The sequence below is a fragment of the Peromyscus maniculatus genome, chromosome 1 (genome assembly GCF_049852395.1).
Source record: "Peromyscus maniculatus bairdii isolate BWxNUB_F1_BW_parent chromosome 1, HU_Pman_BW_mat_3.1, whole genome shotgun sequence".
Lineage (NCBI taxonomy): Eukaryota > Metazoa > Chordata > Mammalia > Rodentia > Cricetidae > Peromyscus > Peromyscus maniculatus.
In genome coordinates this window covers 170,131,446-170,147,208 of record NC_134852.1, presented here as the reverse complement: position 1 = coordinate 170,147,208, position 15,763 = coordinate 170,131,446, and positions in this window count along the sequence as shown.

The following is a 15,763-nucleotide window of genomic DNA, read 5'->3' as shown; positions in this document are numbered from 1 at the left end:
CTCATCAGACCCTCTTTTATCTCCAGATGTTGCTGGCACCCACAAAAGAGGACTCCAGCAGTTTCTTCATACCTGTAGACTGCACCAGGGGCCTCTGGTAAGCACATAAACAGAAACACTTGCAGGAGACGAGTCAGGATGGGACACAGACTTATGAAGCAATGCCAACTCCAAGGGAAGGCTGCTTCAAGTGGGTTGAGCAGTCTGTGTCCGATGCTGTAGGAAGAGAAGAGGGTCAATCTAACAGGACTAACCTGCTGACTGGAATGATATGTGCGCCTCTCAGTTTTATGGTTATTGCCAACATGTCTTCATGTTGAGTCATAGCGATTTGTATTCATTCCAGAAATGTGCAGGCACCTAGAGCTCCCCACACACTTGCTAACAAAAGGCATCTTTAAATGTTTTAGACTTTCTCAATGTCAATCTTCTTGGCTCTTCAGTGCTCCAATACATACGCATATTGATGGGTAAAGATTTTCTAAGTAAGACTAGATTGTTAACCTAAGACAATGTGGTGTCTTGCTCTGTCAGGACAAATGAGTTTAATTGTCTGAAGACCACCCTTTGGAGGCAGGGGGATTGACAACATGATATATTGAAATTATCCACAGCCCTGACCATTGGGGCCTACAAATCCAGGAAGAGATAAACTACCATCTGGTGTGGGAACCTTAGGAAGCACCAAGCTGTGAATCACTGAGGAAGCCACCACTGGCACTCTGTCCTGTACCACCTTCCAGTTGCTCCAACCATAAATGTCTGATCTGAATCTGTTGAGTAACAAGCCATACATTTTCAGGCCAGGTTAATCAATGTCATCAGAAAAGGCCACACATTGTCATGATTTAAAGGAAGAAAAGACAACTGGAATTCATCCATGCATTTCCAGACTGTGAGCATAATTTTCATCTGTAATTTTATACGGCCACTCCCAGATGGAGTCTAAAGAGATTTCTGTGTAGCACGAATTGTTAGAAGGTCTTAATAAAAACAAACCCGGTGCGTTATTGGGGTAAATGCTGAAAGATCAGAGAAGCAGAACAAGCCACAGCTAACCTCACCTTGCCAATTCCTCATCTGATCCTGTTTCCTCAGACTGGAAGCCTCTGAGTCCTCATCCGAATGAATCTCAGCTGAACTGCCTCTCAAAAGCCTAAAAGCTTAACCAGCTTTAGTTCCTGGTCCTCATGCCTTACATACCTTTCTGCTTCCTGCCTTCACTTTCTGGGATTAAAGGTGTATGTCACAAGGCCTGGCTGTTTCCAGTGTGGCTTTGAACTCACAGAGATCCAAATGGATCCCTGCCTCTGGAATGCTAGGATTAAAGGTATGTGCTACCACTGCCTAACTTCTATGTTTAATATTGTGGCTGTTCTGTTCTCTGATCCCCAGTTAAGTTTATTGGGGTGCACAATATATCAACCACATTTCTGTTTTTGTTTGTCTCCTCATAGATCATGCTTTTGATTAAATTAGCCTTGCATAAAGTTTTCTTGACTATTCTGGTTGGTCAACATTATATTGGTTTATAAATGTATAAGAAACTGCTGGCATTTTACAAAGGACATTTTTTTATTTAATTACCTTCAGCTTCCCTCTGCATTCCACCACTCTAAATTAAAGAACTTTGGTAGTTTGGGATTAAATTAAGCAGCTTCCTTCAACATCCTTAGTCCCAAGTTTCCTGTGGAACTCATGCCCTGTAAAATGATGACAAAAGTTAGCCTATGTGGAGTGTCTAAGTGTCATGCTTGCCATGTCTGTTTGTGAACTTTATGAGACTGAGATTGAGTACTGTTACCTTCTTGCTTCAAGATGGGAAACTGAGGTTAGTGGACTAGCCTAATGTTCCTTACCTTCACATGTTCAGTCAGCTTATGGGTGCAGATAAGTGTTGGTCCAGAGACTGAAACTGTGAGGGGAGACAGGCAAGCAGGCAGGCACACGCACACACACACACACACACACACACACACACACACACACAGAGACAGACAGACAGACAGACAGATATAGACACAGAGAGAAAGAATACATATATATATATATATATATATATATATATATATATATATATATATATATCAGATACAGACACAGACAGGAAGAGAGACAGAGAATATCTATATCTATGTATCTATCTATCTATCTATCTATCTATCTATCTATCTATCATCTATCTATCTATAGTCACAGCAAGTAACTTCACTTTCTTTCAAACTTCATTTAGCTGACTCAGGGCTCTCTCACACTCAAAAGTTTTCAGTACTTTTAAAGGCACTCAAACAAATATACTATTGAAAAACTTTACTTTTAATCTTACAAACATAAAATATTTTTATTACTTTTCTCAGTCTTTGAACACACACACATTTTATGTTGTTGGAATTCTAGCAATCATAGTAACTTTATAGTCTGCTTTTTTCAATTAATAGTATATCATAAATACTTTCCATGCTGTTACATAGTATTCATAATTATTTTTAATGACTTTATAATATTCTACGCAGTTAACCTACCAAATTAATTTAACTACCTCCTATTGTTAGATTCATATACTCATTTAAATTCTGCAGTCATAAGTGATATATATTTTATTCACCATAAATATTTTAAAGCTTATAGCTTTAGGTTTCAACTTGAATTGCTTCCATAGGATAAATTTCTGGGTTGAATAAAAATGTGTATATATCTGCACCAATTGCTGCTACCGTGGCAATGAATGAGCATGTCACTTTTCCCCACAACCTCACCAGCAGCAGAAAATACCCAGTTTTAAATGGTTGGATTAATGCAGTAGCCCACAATGTTATCTGAGTGTATATTTATTGATTTTTTTATTCTACTAATATGTATAAGTACAATTTGCAGAAATACAATGAGTAAATAATGACTAATTCTTCCTCCTCACCACTCAGGCCTTTCTCTGCTTGGAACCTAAGCACCTAACATAGGTCTTGAAAGTGCCATTCAGTGAGCCCTAAATCAGGTTTCTGATTAGGTTCCTGTCTTAGTGTTCTATTTCTGTGAAGAGATACCATAACAACGGCAACTTCTTTCAAAGAGATACTTTAATAGAATTTAATTGGGGCTTGTTCCAGAGCTTTAGTTCACTGTCATCTTGGTGGGAGCATGACAGCATGCAGGCAGACATGGTGCTGGAGAAGGAGCTGGGAGTTCTACATCTAACCCACAGGCTTGGCTTTGGAAACTTCAAAGCCGACTCTCAATGACACAAAGGCGTTTCCTCTGAAAAGGCCACACCTCCCAATCCCTCTTAAACAGTGCCACTCCCTGGTGACTAAGCATTCAAATAGATGAGCCCGTGGGGGGCATTTTTATTCAAACCATCATAGTTCCACACACGAAAAGGTTTTCTTATATTCCTGTCACCATTTGTTCTGACTTGGGTGACCTAGGACTCTATTAAAGACCTGGAATGTCTTTCCTCACCAAGATCTCAACATACATTGCAAGATGCCATACTCCATAAAAGGAAGCAGGCAGCTGGTAAGAAAACAAAGAAAGGTGAAAGTAGACATTCATTCTCCAGTGAGAACAGATGCAAACAGAACTCCATATTGGCCCCAAAGTGAAGTCTACACCTTTCTCCATGAAAAGCTGCCACTTTTTTTGTTTTGTTTTTGGCTTGTGTCCCTGAAGGACAGAAAGAAAAACATCCCACCCTTTAAGACTGTCCCTGTAAATAGGCTGTTTTTGCTGAAAGTGAGAATTTTTGCAAACAGCTGGAATAACTTATTCATCTTATCCCCTTGGTAAACACAAACATTAGGCTTTCTAAATAAGCCCACCACACACACACACACACACACACACACACACACACACACACACACACTCACGCCACATGGAGCAAGCAGGCACTGTGTTTCACTAAGGCAAAATGCTTCTGTGTATAATCCTAGGCTGGAAATTATTGCAAAAGGTTATCATTTTATATAACACGCACATCCCCTTTCTCAAATTCCCTTGTAAAGGACACTAATGGGCACCTAAAGTCTCACTCAGGGGCTGCATTTTATGAGCAGAGATGGGCAAGGGAAATGGGTAAGTAACATCAAATAAAGACATCTCCAGAGTGGTGGTTTTGGCATGAAGTGCCATATTCTTGGTAATTCCAAAGTAAAGTGTAAGTCTCAGAGAAGGGTCTCGGGAATCTGAGTGCTCTGAGAACTCTTAAGTTCTATAAATCATAGCCTCAAACTTCCATAGTCATTTTACATGCTGAAAATCATAAACAGGCTCAGATCAAGAGTGAGTTTTTCCCTCTATAAATTCTTGTGTTTGAAGGTTGTAGTTTTTAGAGGAGAGTTAGCCCAGAATAGCTTGTACATCAATAAAAGGTGACTTATTGAAGACCTGCTTTATTGCTACTGAACACAATGCATTTATTATCTACTTTTATTTTCTCTGAGGAAAGCCTCAGAGCCATATGGAAATCTTTGCAAATCTTTGCATTAAGAAAGTTTACTTCAGTGCGCCAAGAGCACCGAGGCCAGTTCACCTCACAAATGAGTGGGAACCCTACAACTCACCAAGACAGGTATGATTAATATCCTTTTACAGAAAGACATGGGGTCACTTAGCGCTGAAAGAGTCATCAGTTAGTGAGCAGTAGATGGACTTGAGATTCACAGTTCCCCCACTGTTGCTCTCGACATCATAGTTATTGTGGAAATGAGGAAGAATTTAAAATTAAAGACTGAGCTTGGGACTGACTGGCCCCAATGTTTTCTATCTTCTCCATGTCATTTCTTGACCTGAAAGAAGGTATGGTTGCAAGTCAACTATCAAAAATGTCCATCTATTCTTTTGGACACAACTATGAACACTTCTAAATCTTTCTCATATCTTCTACATACACTGGGATACCATGAGATAGACAGAGATGGGAAACTGTGTGACCATGTTTTACATAATTGAAGACAGATGACCAAATTCATACTATTGCCAGTGACAATATTCATAAGAAACTCTCTAGAGTTGAAGTGGTATAAAACTTTTGGATTTTTTTCAGATCATTGCTGGTTTTTCAATCCATAGATTTGTGCAGGAAGAAGTGTACTAGGGACTGGGGAGTTGGCTCTGAGTTCTAGCGACTGCAGCATAAACATGAGGGGCCAGGTCAAATCCCAATACCATGTTAAATTCTTGACATGGTTGTGAGGGGATCTGTGATCTACCATTGTGGGGGGGACACATAAGAAGATTGCTGGGATTTGCAGACTGCCAGCTCAGGTTCATTGACAGATCCTGCCTCAGTGGAATAATGTGACAAATAGTTGAGCAGGACACCCTGTATCCTCTTCTGGCCTGAGTACTCATGTACAATACATACATACATACATACATACCACACACACACACACACACACACACACACACACACACACACACACAGGTGTCACATAAACACATATAAGTAAATAAATAAATAATAAATCAGGAAAGGAAGGTGAAAGGGCATACTTTTGATATTGTACCCAAAGAAGAGAATTGACCATAATCTAGACTCTACTGGACCCAAGTAAAGACATTTAGTTGTTAAATTGCCAATGAGGTCATTATAAAGTGATTTCTTGGACATTAGTTTTCCTTTGCCTTTCTTATCCACTTCAACTCACCAGTAGAGTTGCCATAAACATTTCTATGTGTGTAGATAGGAAGTTCAGGCAACCACTCCAAGATACTTTTCTTCATAATTATTTGCATAAAATATACCAAAGGGTCATTAAAATGGTAGTAATTCATGATCTATTATCAAAGCTCTGTATGCAAACTCTCACCAATTTTCTGTGAGTTTCTTCCTTGTCTTCTTCATACTGCTAGTGAGGTGAAGGACGAAAGCACATCATTAGAGAAAACCTATGAAGGCAATTAGTAGTGGGAGAAAAGAAAATGTTCATGGAGAAGGAAGGCGTTGTAACATTTAACAACTAGCTGCAAATTCTGGCAATAAGGTGCTAATTAAAGTTTTAAGGGTCTGCTTTGTCCTTTAGTCTTGCACAACTTGTTCTGTCCAGGCAAAATGAAGGGACCAAGTCAGGTAATTATGTGGATAACATAAAACTCTCCCTTCTGCCTCTGTTGTCTTCTTTTAGGGAAAAAAATGGAAAAGCTGGTACTGAAATTTTCCTTTGCACATGTGTGATATGCATATGCAGATATATGTAAATATATGCAAACATACACACATGTACACACATATGAGACATCTCTTTCAGTGATAATGATTTTGAGCATCGATAAGATTTATGAATACTAGCCGTCCACAGCTGCAAGGAGGCTGAAACCAGCTGGTTCTCTCACAGCTCAGCCAGTCCCGAGAGCTCCACACTAAGAGCAACACATCTTTTTCTAAAGCGGAAGGTGGTGTCTCTGTTGATGCATTTTCAAAAATCTTAGAAGTCCAGTTTCTTCAGACTATCACTCCAGTGGAAGTTACTTGGATTATGAATCCCAGAAACTGGGCCAGATGGCTGAAGATGAACTAGAGCTCATAGGAAAGAGATTCGAGACACCAAGCAAGGATCTGCGGCTGAAGCAGGGTGACATTTTAAGGCATAGAGAGCACAGAGAAATTCCTAGTGAGAGACATTTTAGGGAGTAAGAAGAGTGAAAAGTAGCTTTGCCATTTCTGCAGAAACTCCCCATTCAGGAGTAAAATGCAATATTGTACAAGACGCATCTTTCAGCCAGATTTCTGAAGCTGGATGTGGACAAGACACCTGCCCTCTCTATGGCGAGCATGCATCAAAACCTTTCCCACACTAGCATGCCTCAAAAGATGGGAAGGCACATGATTACGTTGTTGGAGTTAATGATCTAGGAAACTCAGATGCTTTCTTCATAGAAGATTTAGGGCAGAGGCTTGGCTGTGCTGAGATATTTTTAATTATACTGGAAATTCAATGGAGCCACCAGTTTTTGAGCCAAAAGAAATTGGAGACAAATCTGACAAAGGGAACAAAGAAAACTCTCCCAAAAAAGATATATGCCTTGACCTCTTACAGACCAGTTATAATTCTTTCTATCCTGACATTCTATTTTCTTCATATTTAATTGTGTTTACTAAATTCTACTGATTTCAACATGTTGTTCATCTAATTAATATTCACATTCTAGAGTTTTGTAGCAGTCTATCACATTAAAAATTATTGTTACTATTTTCTATGTACTCATCATATTCAATTTGAAGGAAGCTTTAGAAATTTTCAATTATCGGAGAAAATCTGGATTTTCTAGCTTTGAGAGTGACTTCATGATTCTTGCCTCTTTACATTGTTTACAATTGCGATTTTGATTTTACCAAGTTAAAATAGAAATTCAACAAACAATTTCAGGATGAATTTTTAATCAGTACTGTCTATACAATAGGTCAGGTACCATTTACCAGCATACTACATGCACTTGTAAATGAATTAGAAATGCAATTGTGGAATATATATAAATAGCTGTTATAGGCCTGCTTGATTAAAAGATACATGGATACTGTCCTTTGCATTTTCCAATTATTTCATATATATATAATCCAAGTTCACAGTCCTTTACTTCTTTGCTTAAACTTTTAGAGGCTTGGCCCTATAACTCACATCTCTAGAAATATGCTAAGAAAGTACAAAAAATGCTTATTTCTTGCAAAAGAAGAAAGAAGATATGCTTGTGTGTGTGTGTGTGTGTGTGTGTGTGTGCATATGTGTGTGTATGTATATATGTATGTTGCCTAGGTGGATGGGTTTTCTTTGTATGCATATAGATACCACTTTATTATTATTCCCATGCCCTTTAACTGTTTGGGATAAATGGATATTTTAACAACTATCACCCTGTATGATCTACCACATTATATTTGATTGGTTGTAATCATTGAATAGTAAGCAAAAAGGGCATGATCAAAATGCCAAGTAGAACCTTTCCATACAGGCTTCTACTTGATAGAGTATTTGTGGCTAGAAAAGGTGGCATAAATATACTTGGGAAATGAATATAAATAAGATCAGTGATGACCAAGAGGATAAGGTGGTTAATATTTATCATTCACTTGTCAGGATCTAGACTCACCTAGGAGACAAGCCTCTGGACACATCTGTGAAAATGTATCTAGGGCAGCCTCATTGAGGTGGAAGGATTCACTTCCACTATGAGAAGCACCATTTCACTGACCAAATGAAAAGCACAAAGATAACTGAGTATCATTGTCCATTGTTCCCCACATCCTGATGGCAGGTGCAGTGTGACTGGTTGCCTCCAGGGACTGCTGCCATGACTTTCTCACCTCGATGGACTGTGCTCTCAAACTGTGAGACAATCCCTCCTTTTTGTCATGGCAATAAAAGACTTGTAACCAACACATAGAGTGACAGCATTGTCAAAACCCATGATTTTACCCTTTGTGGAAATTCTGGTGTCACAGAAACTAGTATTTGGTACTTTACACTTTAAAATTATGATTTGATCAAGCTGAATGGGGCAAAAGATTCTGTTCCTCTCTCTATAAACTCAGAGCACAGAAATATGTCACAAGATAGTGTGGTTGACTTAAAAAATTCAAATTGAAGTGAATATTCATGAGAAATTTTCAGTTACTTTATCTTTTAGGACCCAGTCTAACTAGTAGACTTTAGTTTGGAAGGTTGGGGTACTTTCCTGCAAATTCATGAACATGAAGCCGAACACCAGGCTGTAGAACAGGTAGGTGTCATGGGAAGGGAAAGGAATGTAGCAGCAGCAGCAGACCAAGAATCAGTGAAATCCAAAAATATTGAGCATTAGGTTATAAGAGAAAGAATGGGTCCTAGCATCAGGTACTAGCCAAAATGATAGTAAAGTTTTCCATGAAGGTTCCAAGTAAAAAAGAAAAGGGGAGTGGTGAGGTGGCTTGGTGGTTAGAGCTCTTGTTGCTCTTGTAGAGAACTATAGTTCAGTTCCCAGCACCCATACTGGGCAATCCACAGCCTCTTGTAATTCCAGGTCCAGGGGATCTGATGTCCTGTTCCAGTCTCTGTTGGAACTTACACACAAGAGCATACACACACACACACACACACACACACACACACACACACACACACACAGACACACACACACACACATGAATAAACTTGGGATAAAATCAAGAGAGTATATACGTGTTTTGGAGGGTGTTCCATGGAAACAGGAGTTGTTACTCTGCAAAAATAGAGTTTTGAGGCAGGAGATCAGTGTTTCCTGAAGCAGGTAGACACTGGAGAAGGGACCCTCACACTTATTAGCTTGCTCACTGATTTTTAGAAGGGGATCATGTGAGGAGACTACTTACCATCAAGTAATTTGGCTGAAGAACAGACACTTCATATTTTATATCTCTAAGCCTGAAAGGCCTCTCTTGCTTTACTGGATAAGAAGTGACCCTCCAAGCACCCATGTGAAACCAGGAAACTAGTGCAACTTTCACTCAGACTCATGGGCATAGATCTACTGGTGTGGAAAGTATAGGCTGTGTCACAGAAGGAAGTTGAGGGCAAATTTGTCAGGGCAACTATAAATTGAGCTCTGGTAAAAGGAGGGAGATGAGCTCTATGCAAATAACAGCAAGGGACCCATTGAGTCAGTTGGTGCCCTGTAGCCTGTCCAGCCAGCATGGATTGCTTTGGGCACTCTCAGAATGCTTGAGAAATTGGGGGGAAAGCAGTCAGTCACAGTTTGGGAATTTCCTGTGCCAGACCCTTGTCTGGTGTAAAGGGGCATGTGAAGGAAAGAGTCTATCTGCTTAGCTAGCAGGAATAGTACAAGGGCAGCCCCTGCTCCGCCTACCCTTCTCTGCTGGCAGGTCTTCATATGGGGGTGGAAAAACCCTGGCAGAAATCCAGCCTATCGGGAAAGGCAAGGAAGGGACTCAGCCTGCAAAAAGGCCTTTCTAGTCTAAATTGTTTGGACTTCAGAGATATAACTGGCTGCCTCCACTTCATCCAGCAGGCTGCAAAAGACAGGCAGGGGAGGGGCATATCGTTTACATTGTGTTTTCTTCTGCAAGGAATAGATAGTGACTTTTAATTGTTTTGAAGTACTTTAGTTCCTTTCTCTTATAATCTTATTGGGGGTTTAGTTGATGCCTCTAGGTTTTTTAAAACTATGTTTAAATATCTGTATTTTTAAAAAATAGTTACTTCTGTTTCTTATTCTCTATTCAGTCAAAAGATTGAATAAAAGCTAGGTACTAAGAAGAAACCCAATTTTAAAAAAAGTTGTATCCCAACAGATACAAAAATTGAAAAGTAAAAACATAAAAAATATGAAAAATCAAGGCAATACGATTGCAAAAGTTCATAATATATCAATAAATGAACCCAAAGATATTGAAATTCAAATGTCTGGTTTTTAAAATGCCAATGACTTCAAAGAGAATTATAAAAATAAATAAACTAAGGGAGAAACGTTAATATCTGCATGAAGAAGTCAGGAATGAATGAAAAAGCCAAAAAGGAAGTTGAGGTTCTGGAAAAAAAAGAATTGTTTGAAATGAAAATACTTAATAAGGCAAATGAAAAACACAATAGAAAGCATCACCAACATCTTAAATTAGGGAGACAGAATACCATATTACATTTAGACTTAACAAAAAATTAAAAGGAAGCATGAGTAGAACTTCAAGGACTCAGAGATGATAAAAAAAAAACAAACCTAAGAACTCATGAGATAAAAGAAAACTAAGTATGAACTAAAGGTACAGAAAATATAGTCAATGAAAATTTCTTAACTCTAGGGCCAGATATTGGCATTGAATTACAGGAGACTGCTGTGGGATGGTCTGTATGTCAAATTGCTCTGATTGGTCAATAAATAAAACACTGATTGGCCAGTGGCTAGGCAGGAAGTATAGGCGGGACTAACAGAGGAGAAAAGAAACAACAGGAAGGCAAAGAGAGATACTGCCAGCCACCGCCAGGACAAGCAGCATGTGAAGACACCAGAAAGCTACAAGCCACATGGCAAGGTATAGATTTATAGAAATGGATTAATTGAAGCTATAAGAACAGTTAGCAAGAAGCCTGCCACGGCCATACAGTTTGTAAGCAATATAAGTCTCTGTGTTTACTTGGTTGGGTCTGAGCGGCTGTGGGACTGGCGGGTGACAAAGATTTGTCCTGACTGTGGGCAAGGCAGGAAAAGTTTGGAGACATTTAAAATTCCAAAGAGACATGACCACAAAAGAACCCATGCACACCAATAGTTAAAATGCTAAGAATACATATCAAAGAAATAATATTGAAAGACAAAAGAAACAGTATCTTATTTAGAAAGCAAACTTATTGAAATTATATCAAATGTATCGACTGAAAGCCTAAAATCTGGGAAATCATGGAATGACACATTTCAAGCCATTCAGATAAATAACTGCCAAGCAAGACTCTTGTTTCTAACAAAGTCATTTGAAATCAATGAAATTGAATGAATGAGTCAAGAAAATGGGAAATATATATACAGTGAAGCTTTGTTTAGATAGAAAGAAAGAAATTATGTCATTTTTCAGGAAAAAATTAATGGAATTGAAGATCATCATGTTAAGCAAAAAAAAAAAAAAGAAAGAAAAGAAAAGAAAGAAAAAAGAAAGAAAAAAAGAAAAGAAAAACTAGACTAAGATAAAATTTGTATGTGTTCTTTTATATGTATAATTTCTATTAAAATATATAAAACATAAAAGTATAAGGGAACTCAGTAAGAGAAGAGAGGAATATAAAGTGAGTAGGAATGGATACAGAGAACGAAATGGAGAAAGGCAAATATAGCATACTTTCTCTCAAATATTGCATGCAGAATCCAGATTTAGCAATACATATTATGTACAAATGTATGCATTTATGAAGATATAAAAGCAGAGCCTATGTGGGGATGAAGTGGTAATATAAAGAAAAGCAGTGGTGGAGAGATGCAAGAAATAACAAAAATAATCGAAATAATGAAATCCATTATTTTGTGCACTAATCAAAAAATTAATAATAAAAACATGGAATGTACTACATTGGATTTTTGTACTGCTTCTAAAGATGAGTGAGAGTATATCATTTGTAGTAAATCTGTATGGAACTGAGAGCCATCCTGTTAAGTAAACAGAAAATACAACTATCTCAGAAAAACAACTATCATGATTGTTTTCTCATATGAGGAATTTAAATTATTCTTTTTTGTTGTTGTTTTATTGGTTGCTTGCTTGTTTCTTGTTATTTGATTTTTCAACACAGGGTTTCTCAGTGTAACCCAGGCTGTCCTGGAATTCATTCTGTAGACCAGGCTGGTCTTGAACTCACAGAGATTTACCTGCCTCTGCTTCCTGAGTGCTGGGATTAAAGGAGTACACCACTACTGCCCTGCTCTAAATAATTCTTAATAAAAGGGAAAGACAATAAAATGAAAGGAGCCAAGTACGGTGTCTCAGGCCTGTAATCTCGAAGCTGAAACAGGAGGACAGCTGTGAAGTTCAGGCTAGTCTGGACTACCTACTGAACCACAGCCTCCCTGGGCTACACTGTAAGCCTTGATCTCAAAACAAAACATAATAGAAGGGACACTTGAGAAGGCGAACAAAAGGACCTGGAAGATAAGGGAAGGAAGAAGAGAGGAGATAAGGGGTTATAGGTGGTAAATGTGATCAAAGAACACCATGTTCATGCAGAAAAATGGTGTGATGAAACCTGTTATTTTGTACATTGATATTTGTTAATAAAATGTTAAATCAATGTTTGGGGATGGAAATAAGTAAACAAGTTATTAAATAAATAACCAACTCTAATTCCTGGCCATCTGTATTTTCTGAATAATTGAGTTTGGACCAGTTGAGTTGGCCTAGCCTACTGTTGCAGATCATTAATCTTGAGATGGCTTTTCATAGTTAACTCCTAGAATATTCTCATTGGCATGAGTCAGAACAGTGTGTTCACCAAAAGCAATAGTCAGATGGGAGGCTGAGGGTAACTGGGCTCTCATTGTGAAGCTTTCTCTGGAAAGCAGTGCTGGAGCATGTGGCCTAAACTAGGAAATCTTGAGCTTATTCTTCTGTTCAGGGACTAGGATGCATCGGCCCAAAAGACATCTGCATCTATTTTCTTCTAGTAAAAGCATAATAGCACCAAGTCCTATGGAACTGGAAGGACCACAGAGAGAAAAAAAGAGGTATCCCCTTCCCTTCACATTTTATAACCTGAGAAATGTACATACTGTGGAACCTCCATTCACCAGTGAACAGCATTTCCCATGAATACACCAGGTTGCACAGCCCTAGGGCAGTTTTCCTGTTAGAAAACTCAACCCCTTCTTTGGTCTCAAGCTCTTGAGTATGTATTCATGGTTCTCAAAAATAGTTTCCTAACCAGCAACATTAGCATGAGCTGACAACTTGCCATCAGGGACACTCCAGTGTGCCACCCAGACTTGGTATATCAGCAACTTGGTGGGCAATTAGCAAGATATGTTTTATTGATGAAGAAAACAGACATTTGAGAACACCGATCAAGAACTGTGCTTCTCAAAACCAATGGGCATCTGGACTGGCTGAGTAGTGTGCCTTGAGGCTCTGCACTTAAACATATTCTTTGCTGGTGCCAATTCTGCTCGTCTGTGCACCACATTTTGTGGAGGAAGGCTTTTGGTCCTTGTTGCACTTAAAAGTGTGCAGTTTGGAGAATTGTAACTTGTGGTAAACATTGTTCTCTTTTTACACACAATACATATAACTTCTTCCTATGAGCATCTGTTTAAATCTGCGTCTATTGCATCATTGGCTGTGGTGGGCTGCTATTATTCACATGTTTGTCAGTATTCTCTACTGGTGTGTCAACTTGCTGAAGGCAGGAGGTATATCTGCCTGCATAGCAGCCTTAAGTGCCTGGCACATAGAAACCTCTTGATAATGTAGCAGAGCAAGATCCTACAGCTATCTCCATGTAGCCTGTCAACATGAGATGTATTGAAAGTAACTTCTCTCTTATTTTATTTTTTGGCAACCTTCTGAGAGTTGTTCTCTGTTGGCATGATGGACTGGTTCAATGTATGAGACAGGTCTCTTCAAGCACAGCCTAGTAAGATCAGTGGGGCTGTGTCTTACAGAACGTGGGAGTAAAATTCCACTGATTTTTTTGGGGGTGTGTGTGGCTACTGGTGAGCTATGACTATGGGCTGGTTAACAGTTTTCTTGAGTCAGAGACTGTCAGTTCTCACAAGGAAACACATAGACTTCAGCACCGTGCTTAGGCAGTTGAGTCTCTTTGTACTCACAATGGATCTGCATTGCTTTTCTCCTTCTGTTCAGAACAATATGGTCAATATAGTAGATTATTTCTTTATTCTCTTCCCACAAGTAAATCCTTCAATGAGTAAATATGTGTACTTAGCCTGTGAAAATGGCCAGTATTATACTTCAAGGAAGGAACTTTCTCTGGTGGGTCATTGTTCCACTATACTGTCCTCTATAATCAGAGGAATCACTTGGAATAATGGAAATGGATATCATCAATGTAATATTGGAAAAAGGTAAGGGTGTCCAGTAGCTTCCTATTGAAATGATCTTATCTCTATACCCTGAGAAAACCTTCAGAGATTGCCATGTGTCCAAGCAAAAGGCAAGTCCCATGTTGAAAGCAGTCAGCTTATTGGAATTTGGTAGAGAATATAGAATAAAATAAACCTAAGTTGCCTAAGCCAATACATCCTGAATCCAGTGTTAAGCACTTGAAAAATCTATCCCTGCAAATGCAGATTCTATTTATTCCAGCTATAGGTTTCAGTGGTGCTGACTAAAGGTCTCCACAATGAAGAACGGGGCCCAGAGCATTATTTTCTGAGACCAGGGTGAACGTGCCTTTCTCATCGATGCTGCAGAAGGCAGTCAGCCACACTGCATGCCTATTAGCTGTTTAATTATGATATAGTCCATCACAAAACATTTTCTCTACAACTTCTAAGCCAATTTCACTTGAGATCATGGGAGCTAGTCTGTTGGAATGATTTCCAGCAAAGTCTGGCTTTAAATTAAGTCTAGCTTTTACAGATCCTGCAGCAGTAGGAAATCTATTGTTCCTTGCAGACCTCCAGGGCTATAAATTGCCCTCTGGAATGTGCTGCTCTCTGGGCCACTGTCCAGAGCAGTGGGGAAGAGGGTAATTACCTTGTTTCGTTGTCATTTTCTCTCCTACCAAAGCGTTTGGTTTTCCCCTTTAACTTTTAAAGTGGAAATCTTGTGTTAATATGAAAAACAATCATTTTATCAGGCTTGATCACACCCGCCCATGGATATTTTGCTCCTGGGGGAATTATCAGGATATAAACCTGAAAAATGCATCTGAAATCTTTACCTGTGCCTTTTCCTAGTCTTTAGTCTGAGAGCAGCCAGGTGACAATGGACAAAAAAATATATAAACAGTTTTATTTATGTCTCAGAGAATGAAAACCTGCCTGGTTTTTAAAAAAGATTACTATCTGTAGATCCCATCTAAAGCACATGAAGTCAAGAGATTCTACAACAAGAAAGTTATTTAAGATTTAGGCCTTAAAAGTGAGAGGTTGCAGAGATTGGTAGGGAACTTGTTCTCTTTCCAAACAGGCCAAACTAGATTGTTAAAGACTCGATGGCCAAATTAACCCGGGTACACAGGCAGCTCTGGAAGATAGTGTTCATCCACCCATTTCCTAAGTCCTGTTGAATAAGCAAATGGGGGAATCTCATGTTGTGGTCTAATCACACTGTCAGCATTCAGAATTCATACTGAAG